This window comes from Sarcophilus harrisii, chromosome 4 (genome assembly GCF_902635505.1).
Source record: "Sarcophilus harrisii chromosome 4, mSarHar1.11, whole genome shotgun sequence".
NCBI lineage: Eukaryota > Metazoa > Chordata > Mammalia > Dasyuromorphia > Dasyuridae > Sarcophilus > Sarcophilus harrisii.
In genome coordinates this window covers 259,919,731-259,930,176 of record NC_045429.1, presented here as the reverse complement: position 1 = coordinate 259,930,176, position 10,446 = coordinate 259,919,731, and the positions used below count along the sequence as shown (strand labels likewise).

General features: G+C 32.2%; 1 pseudogene; it reads left to right on the top strand.

Annotated features, from left to right (window-relative positions):
* Positions 1 to 2,681: 2,681 nt before the first annotated feature.
* Positions 2,682 to 10,055, top strand: LOC100924757 (annotated as a pseudogene).
* The last annotated feature ends 391 nt before the right edge of the window (positions 10,056 to 10,446 follow it).

Here is a 10,446-nt window from a genome sequence, read left to right as displayed (position 1 = left end):
GTTTCAGAGAACAGTGAAATAATCCTATTTGGCTAGCTACAAAACATTTGAGTATGGGAATTTAAAATACTTAGGTATTTCATTCATACTTTTTTAGTATTGCATTATCCTTTCTCAAGGATAAGATGTCCTTACACATCTTCTTTCACAGAAATATATTAAAAATACCTTTTTTGCTGTCTTAAGCATTTTTAAACAAATATCTAAACTCAATCCGAATGATTTATTGACAAGGGATTCCTCATTAGCTGAGATTTTGCTTGGAGTATATATTCAAAATTGTAATTAAGTTACCATGAACCACTTTGGGAAAATGGAAAAAATTTATTTTTAATTTTCCATGAACTAATTACTAATGAGCATATTCTATTATTAAGAATATTTTCTCCACAAAATTATTTTTTCCTATTTCTATTAAAATGTTTCCAGAAAGTCTTATTCTGATTTTTCATTATAGCATGAAGGGGATCTTGAGTTATTGAAAGCTATGTTAGTGAAGGACAAGTTATCTCCCTCTAAATATTTGATTACAAGTAAACAAATGAATACCTATGTCTGATTTCTGAAGACCAGCCTAAATGAATATGGAAAAGTTCATCCCTTATAGGCTATCCCATTGGTGATTAATTTTTTGGCTATGAAAACTTATGACACAAAATACCAATAAAATAATTATGCTTGGTCCTTTATTATATTTTTTCTACTTCTATATTGATAAAGTAGTGCAAAAGCAGACAATGCTAAAAATAATAGTTTTAGATCATCTCTAAGCATCAATTTAACTGTTGTTATGCTAAATGTGAAATCTTTGGCAGCAACCAATAAGTGGGCATATCAATAGAAAAATTAATTATGGCAATTTTGAGTTTTCCTTGCCAAGAAAACCAAAAGAAAAAAAATTTTAGCTGAATGGAAGGATGGCTCAAAGCTTCTAAGTGGAGAAGCAAATAAATGAGTTTTTTTGGCAGTGTTGGTTTTGCCATGAAAAGCAATGAGAAGCACAACTTCATGGGACACTTTATTCATCCTATTTTAGTGTTCATGATAAGCATTTGTAAGAAGATCATTTTGAAGATAATTATAGATTTTGCTACAGCATTTCTCTTAAAGAAGAAAGCAAAAATAATAATAAAGAGTAATTTAAGAAACCAATCCCCCTTATCCATATGCTAAATCAGTGACAGCAATAGAAAGATGGATATCATAAAAATAAGGTTAGAATATCTTACAAAACATTGTTCAGAAGTAAAAAGAAAATGAGAGAAGCTCAAAACCTGTAGACTAAAAGACTAATTACTATGTCACAAATATATATATTTGCTGAGTTAATTGGGGTTAAGTGACTTGCCCAGGATCACACAGCTAGGAAGTGTTAAGTGTCTGAAATCAGATTTGAACTCAGGTCCTCCTGACTTCAGGGCTGGTGTTCTATCCATTGTGCCACCTAGCTGCCCCCACAAATATTTTCTTTAGAAAGAGAATTAACAGGCACTGGGCATGGTAAGTGCCAAATATCACTACAAAAAATGAAATTTGTTATATATTGAAAGAAAATGGCTGGTTACCAATGTAAGAATCATTGCCAAATGAGTTACCAGTCATATCATCAACATAAGATAATAGCTTTTGATCTGGAATTAATCTCAGAGACTCTTTTGAAAAATGAGAATCCTGGACTAGATTGTCTCTGAGGTTAATTCCAATCTTTACTATCTGTGTGAACTAAGACTTAGGGAGAATAAATGACTTGCTGAAGGTCTTACATAGATAGTAAAGCCTCAGGTGCTAGAGCAAAAAATCAATAATAATTTACAGGAAAGAATAAAAGTAAAAAGAAAATAGAACATACACAGTGGCAAGAACTCCAACATGACCTACTTTAAAGATTCAGGAAGAGGTGAGGAGAAGAGGGAGAATAGTTGTTGTTGCTGTTGTTTTGTTTTCAGAGAGACTCAGTGACATTAAAGAGTATAGTTGATATAAATTAATCACTACAGTGAAGAAAGCAAAAGATTCCTTGGTCCCCTTTAACCAGTAAACACCTAGCCTCCTTTCTGATCAAAGAAATAAGGAAATCAAGAGTAATATTAATTTGTAGCATTAATTTATTTCTAAATTATGAAGACTATAAGCTGAATTATCTAATAAATTGATGAGAAATGATAGAAAAATAAATTTATAGAAAGTTTGGAAAGAGACCCAATTAAGTTAGATCATCCTGTGAACATTTTAAGTTGAAACCAAATGTAAGATGACAAAAAATGTAAATGATGTTAAAATTTCTCTACAAATTTACCTCTCTCAGTGTATGCTGCCATCATATTTAGTCCTTTAAATCATTTTCTTCAATTTGCTACATGAGGAAGAAGTTGCATGAAGGAAATTATTAATGGGAAAAGAAACGGAAATAGATTAAGAACAAAGGAAGGGTAGGCTGATCATGTAGTAACAGCAAGAAATAAAGGGTAGACAGCATTAATACTTTATTGATCTCCATAAAATGTCAAGAGATATACAGGAAGAGACCCAAAATATTAGTTCAAATGCTGTGGAGAAATTGAAAAAGAGTTGTCTTGGATAAGGAGTTGTGTATAGGCTTCAATTCATTTTTATTTTCAGATGCAATACCCATTTCAGTAACAATATAGCTCCATCAAAGCATCACAGTTATTAATGCAAGAATGCACATGCAGAAAATGTGAGTGAATTATCTGTATCCTAGATCATTTTCTATATATGATATGTTCCATGTAAACTCACAATTTTCTTGAAGAATAACTTAAAAAATGTATTTTCATTACATACATCATGGGTATTTTATCATGCTTTAAAAGTTATATTTTAGCTCTAAATTCTCCCAAGAGTTTTTTTCCTATTGCTATTTTTGTTGGTCCATTCATAAAATCATAGATCAAGTACTGTCAGAGACCTCAAAAACTGTCTAATCCTCAATCTCCTCATTTAAGAAATGAAAAAATTGGAGCCTAGGAAAAGTAAATGATTCATCTAACTTTACTCAGATAGGAAGTATGTCATCTAAAATAATCACATGACCTTGAAGGTCTTAATCAGCTCTAAAGCTTTTCCTTATTAGGTATATTGTATGGAAGATTCTTGTTCAGCTAGAAGTTGGACCTTGAGGTCTAACTATTTAATTCTGTGACCTATGCCTTCTCTTTTTTCTTTCCTTTCTTTTTCTTTCTCTTCTTCCTCTACCTATTTCTGTTTCTATCCATTTTTCTGCTTCCTTCATTCTCTTCCCCTCATGTTATTCCCAAAATAAAAGCAATACTTAGTCTAGACATAATTCTATTAAAATAATATATATATATGTATATATATCCTCTTCTATAGAAAACTATTCCTAAAACTATGTCCTATCATACTAGAAGAAATGCATTATTTGTTTTTATGACATAGAGAACATTCATTTTTATTGGAAATGTGCTGCAAATAATTTATATACATGGGCACTGCTATCAACAATAGAGACGACTAGTGGTATAGTAGATAGAGTAAAGGGCCTAGAGTCAGAAATGTCAGTTCAAATTGAGCCTTTAATGCTTACTAGCTGTGTAAGCCTGGACAAATCATATAATCTTTGACTCAGTTTCCTCAATATCAAAATGGAGATAAGAATAGCATCTACCTCCCATAGTTATTTTGAGATAATATTTCTAAAAGCATTTAGCACAGTGCCTGGTAAATAATAGATAGTTTATAAATGCTTATTCCATTCTATTTTTCTATAGTACAAGTATAGTACAAATTTTATTTGAAGCTGATCTTCTAATGCAACCAAAATAAAGCAAAAATGCATAAAGAACTTGAATTAGCTTCTTGACAGAAAAGACTGTTTCATTTTTCTCAGTATCTGACAGCCCTTAATGAGTATGTGTTGATTGATTGAGTTCATACTAGCAAAATAAGATAGTGGGATAATTCTTTTTATTGAAAAATGAGGACATCAGCAAAGATTGTTCTTCCATTCAAGTTAATTGCAATTTTTTCAAGTTAATTTAAGATTATGTCACTTGTGATCACAGGTAAAGTTGTATGGATATAATAATCTTTCAACATTGACTAATGTCTCTTTATTATACATTTTGGATGAAATCTGTACTTCTGTCACAGAAACTTCAGTGGGCAACAGACTTCCTGAATATCTAGTTAGTATCAAACTAGTAAATATAGTCCGGTAAATCAGAAATATTTATTTGAGTGTCTCAGCAAATGTTTAATAATCAGCTCTCACTCCTCCCCCAAGAATAAAAATATATGAGAAAAAGAAATAATCTATATAGGAGCAAATAATAATTCTCCTGCTAGAAAGAGGCCAAAATCTGTCAAGAATGAATGGGTCATACAAGACTATGACCTAATTATTATTGGCGGGAATTCTGTACACCTGGCTGTTAACAAGGAAGCAGTCAGAAATGCCAAGAAGATGATGGTGTTGGATTTTGTCATTCCAAACCCTTTTGGAAATAGATGGGCTCTTGGAGGGACATTTTGAATGTCACCTAATTCATGCACTAGATGACTCTGTTAGGGCAGATTTTATAAGACTCCAACAAGTATGAATGGTTAATCAAGGAAGAAGTAAAAGAAGTATAATTGGAAAAGCATGAAGATGTGGTTCAGAATTTCACTGAATATGGATCAAAGCATAGTGTTTTCATCTTTTTGTTGTTGTTTGTATGATTGCTTGTTTTTTTTCTCATTTTTTCTTTTGATCCGATTTTTTTTTGCTCAGCATATTCTCAGCATATTCTTTGTTTTTTTTTTTTTGTTTTTTTTTTTTTTTATTTTCCTTTTTTTTTTTTTTTTTATTTAATAGCCTTTAATTTATAGGATATATACATGGGTAACTTTACAGCATTAACAATTGCCAAACCTCTTGTTCCAATTTTTCACCTCTTACCCCCACCTCCTAAATGGCAGGATGACAGTAGATGTTAAATATATTAAAATATAACTTAGATACACAATAAGTATACATGACCAAAACATTATTTTGCTGTACAAAAAGAATCAGACTCTGAATTATTGTACAATTAGCTTGTGAAGGAAATCAAAGATGCAGGTGTTCAGCATATTCTTTGAACTGCATATGTTTAACCTACAGCAGATTGTTTGTTTTCTGAGGGAGGGGGAAAGAGGAAGGAGGAGACGAGGTAGAAATATTTGGAACACAAGATTTTGTGATTCTATCTTGAAAAACATTTTTGCATGAATTTGAAAAAAATAAAATATCATTAAAAATAAAGAAAAATTGGCTTGAAAACAGTCTGGGTGAAGATCAGTAAAAAGATATCAATCAATGATGAGGAACAGACCATCATATCTTATATCCATCTCTTTGGGGATGTCTTAGAAGGTATAGTACAATTGACACCAATCATTATCCAGGCAGGGAGACTGCTGGCTCAGCAATTTTACCCTGGTTCTGATGTAAGGTATGACTATGGCAATATTCCTATCACTGTGAAATATGGGACTCTATGATCTCTCTAAAGAGAAAACCATTGAGAAGTTTGGAGAAAAAACATAGAGGTCTACTATAACTACTTTTGGTCATTGCAATGGATAATTACATCAAGAGATAACAATAAATGTTATGCCAAAATTGTCTGCCATGTCAAAGACAACAAATGTGTTGCAGGTTTGCACATTCTTGGTTTAAATGTAGACAGTCTCTCAGGGCTTTGCTGTAGTCTTTGAGTGTGGACTGATCAAAGCTAGCTAGACAGCACAATTGGAATCTATTCAGTGTGTGCAGAGGTATTTATAATGTTGTTTGTGACTACATGCTAAGGGGGAAGCATATTCCAAGTAAGTTGCTGAGGTTAAGCTCCAGTGTTGTTGCTGGCCTAGAGTTCAGTGACTCTAGATTTCATCACATTATTTAATTTTCTTGGGTAGAGAAAAGCTTTAAGAGAATCTACCATCAAGTCTCTCCACCTCTCTCCTTCTACCAGAAGAGAAAGGAGAACCCTGAGATTGGTCTGAACATTTCAGCGCCTGGAGAAGGGAGCAAAACACTGGTATGTACCTGAAACTGAGGTCTAGTGGTGTGTGCAACATATGCTTTAATGAATTCACTGTCTAAAGCCCATATCTTGCGGTGACTGAAGATTTGTCATCTTAAGTTTTATCAAGACTATTTTGTTTTGCTCTGTTTTCAATGAAAAATGTTCTCAAGTGTATTTCTCTGTAGAAACCATATAATTGAATCCATTCCTCTAAAAATACTATTTATTGAAGCATAGATTGATTATCCAAAAGCCTCTCAATGAGGTCCTTCTCTTTTTGCTGTGTGGGCATGCAGATGTAGACACACTTCCAACAACACAGGTATACCCCACAAAGAGGAGATAAGATAGCTTGCTCCTTATTCCATCTAAGAATTGATTAGCCTCTGCTTTTTCATTAATTTCCTAATCCAGTTGAGGGCACATGTGTCATTTCTAGAACTCTCCACCTCCCATAAATAGATTTCACACTTTGCAAGATGGTATTGTTGGTTGTCCAATATCTTTTTAAGAAGTTTTTGCTGACCTTTTGGGCTAGAGATCTGAACCACTTTGTAAAAAAGTCCCAGGGTACAACAAGTTTTACATTTGGCTTTAATTCAGTGAAACAAGGTGACTTCTTCCAGGAATAATCATAGCATTCACATGTGCGTCTGTACCTAATGATAGGAGAAGAAATTCAGAATAATTTATCTTGATTTACTCCTTGATACTTTTTGGCAAAATAAGAATGTAGTCCAAAATCATCATGACTCACTTTTCTTGTCAAGTATCTATTTATGGATCCCCTCTAGATAGGCTTCACTCACAAGAAGATGAGATACTCTATCACACTTGTGTTCTTCATTCTTTTAGGGAAGCTGAGGGGAACAGACCTATTTCTCTTTTAATTCACTAAATCTTCCTGTCTCTAGAATTTGAAAAGGGAGATTGGTAACATTAAGGTCATTGTATTTAGAATTTAATATAGTTTCCATTCTCTCTTCTTGGTTGAAAAGAAAAGAAAGGTGGTTTTTGGGTAAATGTCTAGAACCCTAGTAAAAGAAGGAATCTAATCAGAAGAGTTAGCCTCATTTGGTTTCTCCCCAATTAAACCTCTAATAAAACTAATTTTTGTGGTTGTTTATGGACATTTCAGAAGAAAATAAAAACTTGATATTATAAAATATTAAATTTACATTTATTATATTTATTTTATTAAATATATATGATACACTTTTAAATCTAATCTTAATTTTTAAAACATTTTCCCAAGATTTTGTCAAGTCCAGAAATCAACAAAACAATAAACTAAGCCCTTGTTTATAGCTCTTGTCAATTTCCAAAATGTAAAAGTTCACACTGAAAATTTAACAATTAGCTCTCAGGAACTAAGTAGTTAGGGTCAGGACATTCCTGAAATATGCTCAAATTAAAGATTAAGAAAAAGAGTCAGAATCATAAGAAGAAATGCATCTGTTATGCCACTATTAGCATTCTGGGTACCAAGTCTAAGCTCAAGCAAGGAAGAGAAGTAGAAGAAAGAAAGGATGTCATGGTTAGGTGATGAATTTTTAAAATATCCACAAGAGCTTTTAGAGTCAAGATGATGCTATACTGTATTTAAAGAGATAGTGATATTGGACAATATCTCAGAATTCTGATTTTCTTTTTGTTGAAAGACAATTTGTTCTTCTCCAGAAAGGAAAGGAAAACTGAGAGAATGAGTGGTCTATAATCAAAAAAGACCAAAAAAAAACCCAAACCCAACCAAGAAAACATGGAGATCACACCTCAGATCTTCTCTATTTAAAAAACCCTTAAAACCTGAGGATTTTGGCTGAAATAGGACAAGCAAAAATGTAATAGTTGTTCGTTTTAGTAAGTAACAAGCAAAGGAATGTCTAAAAAGAATGATCATTAGTTCAGTTTAAGGAAAAAGAGAAATGGGTAGGCAAGTTACTAGAATTTATCAAGTTAAGGTTTTTCTTTTTTAATTTCTTGATTTTTCTTTTAAAGAAGATTGTAAAACAAAACAAAACACCACAACGAAAACTCACTGGCTTCTACTAAACTAACAGCCACCAGCAGAGGGCTCCTCTTTAGATGAGTTTCTAAACCTAAAGATTTCTCAATCTCAAAACAAACAAACAAACATAAAGATATACTCTGTTACTATAAAAAATACATGTAAGAGACTATACCTTGATACAAAATTATGGTCTGAAACTAGAAAGTCCTGCTAAATAACTAGTCAAATAGATATATGATATTAAGTTTCCTACTTTCTGGGTGAAGTAAAAATCTATTATTTTGCTTTGTTTTGAGTTTTGTGTATTGGGTAATTTCAGAAATACCCTTGAATGCACAATAATAGGGGAAATGGACAATGAAAACAATAATAGCTTTAAAAGAAATTTTTAAAAGAGTAAAGTTGTGGAAATTATTCAACACATTTTAGACTTTTATTTATTTGGTCTTGAAGTGTTTGAACCATGCTCTACACATATAGAAACACTTTCCCTGAGATTAGTAGTAACAGTACACTTCAAACTTAGAAGCTTCCATTAGGCCTGATTTTTATGAAACCCAAAAAGGTCTGTATAAAAGAAATCCAAATAATACAAAATAGCTTATATAAAAGCCCAATAGAGGGAGCTATTGTCCTGTTCAATGACATTCCAAAGGCTAATTTCAAAAGTTTTTTTTTTTCTTAAAGCTTTCTAAAATTTTAAAATAGAGGCAATGAAGGATAATTATTTCGATTTTAATTCTCACAATAATTCCCTTATATTTCTTAGTGGCTAAATATATTTGAATTTTTAATATCATTTGTGTTAACAAAACCTGACTTAAATATTCAGAATAAAATCAATTGCAAGAAATTCCAAGAAGTTTGAAATCTCAAAAAAAAAAAAAAAAAAAGTATGAGCTTTAAAAATGAACTAAAATTAACTGTGGAACTCTTACAATGTTTTAAATATTATGTAAGTAAAAGTTTTTTTTAATTATACATTGAGGTTTTTATTAATGATTCTAGATAGAAATGTGCAGTCCAGAAACTATTCCATCTTTTCCTTCAACAGCCTTTAGATTTTATTTGCTTTGGAAATATGTTAAGTTATTCAAACAAATCTATATATTTGAAAACTGTAAAAAGCATTTAAAAAATAAAGATCCAGTCTCCTTACATTGGTTTGGAATTATCTGCAAATAAAGAAGGAAATTGAAGTATTTATTTGAATGAGGCAAGAGGACCAAAATCCCATTAATGAATAAATATAGGGTTGGTGAATCCTAATCTACGACACTACAATACTTATTTAGCAAAAAAAAAAAAAAAAAATGGTAAGAGACTAATTTTACTTTTCCTAGATGAATTGCTATCCAGTTCTATAGGACAATAACATTAGGAAAGAGAAGTACTAAGTCCTCTTCCTTTTCTAAGCTATCTTCTGGGAGCAAAAAGAGAAAAGCCTTCCCATAAACAAGGGGAAAATCTGCAGAGAAAGAGGCTTGTAAACCTGTATAAGGCCCCTGTGTTTCACAGGAAAAGTTAAGGAAGTCATAAAAATCAAAAGCTTTGCTTGTGAAGGAAGTATTTATTTCTAGATTTCCCTCAGTAATGCTACCCGGGTGTTCTTTTTTCATATGACTGATACACTAAGAACAAAACAAAACAAAAAGAAAGAAATCTGTTCAGTCGCTTATTTTACTCTACCACTAAAGTCCTCCCCTACTCTGTCACCCTTTTTCAATTGAATCAATAACCACCACCACCACACCCCCATCACACCACACCCCCAGTTACAAGAAGCTCTTTCCGCCAGCTGAAGCCTCCTCATTGACAGCATCATACAGCAGCAGTAGATTTAAAGGCAATCCTCCTTTGCAGTGATTCCCTCTTATCAGTTTTAATAACTTCCACCCCAAATTGCCCTGTTTCCTTATGATTCCTGCCTGTCATTTATTTTCTTCCCCAAGGGTGAAGAGCCCCCTGTGGGTTCACCCAGTGGCTGCTGTGACATTTGCATCCTCTGAAGTAGTAAGGGGAAAAGTGGGTGGGAGGAGGAAAACGAAGAGGGTGAAATTCCTCTCATTAATTTTGGGGTGCCAATCTGAGACATTCTATTTCCTAAATGTTCTCTTTTTTTGTGGTTCTGTTAAATTCAAAAAGCAACTACTTGCTTCATTGTAGGATAAAATGATAGGAAAGAATATATATAGTTCTTTTTATACTGTGCCTTACTAAAAACTTTGAGAAATCTAAATATTTTAGAATCCTGATTTGGAGTTTTGAAGCTTTCATATTATAAACAATTTAATTCAACAAACATTTGTTAAGTATCTATTAAGAGCATATGTCAATATATTATCTTCTGTGTCTTTGCAGCCATTCTGAAGGCAGCAAAATAAAATATATTTTAATGGC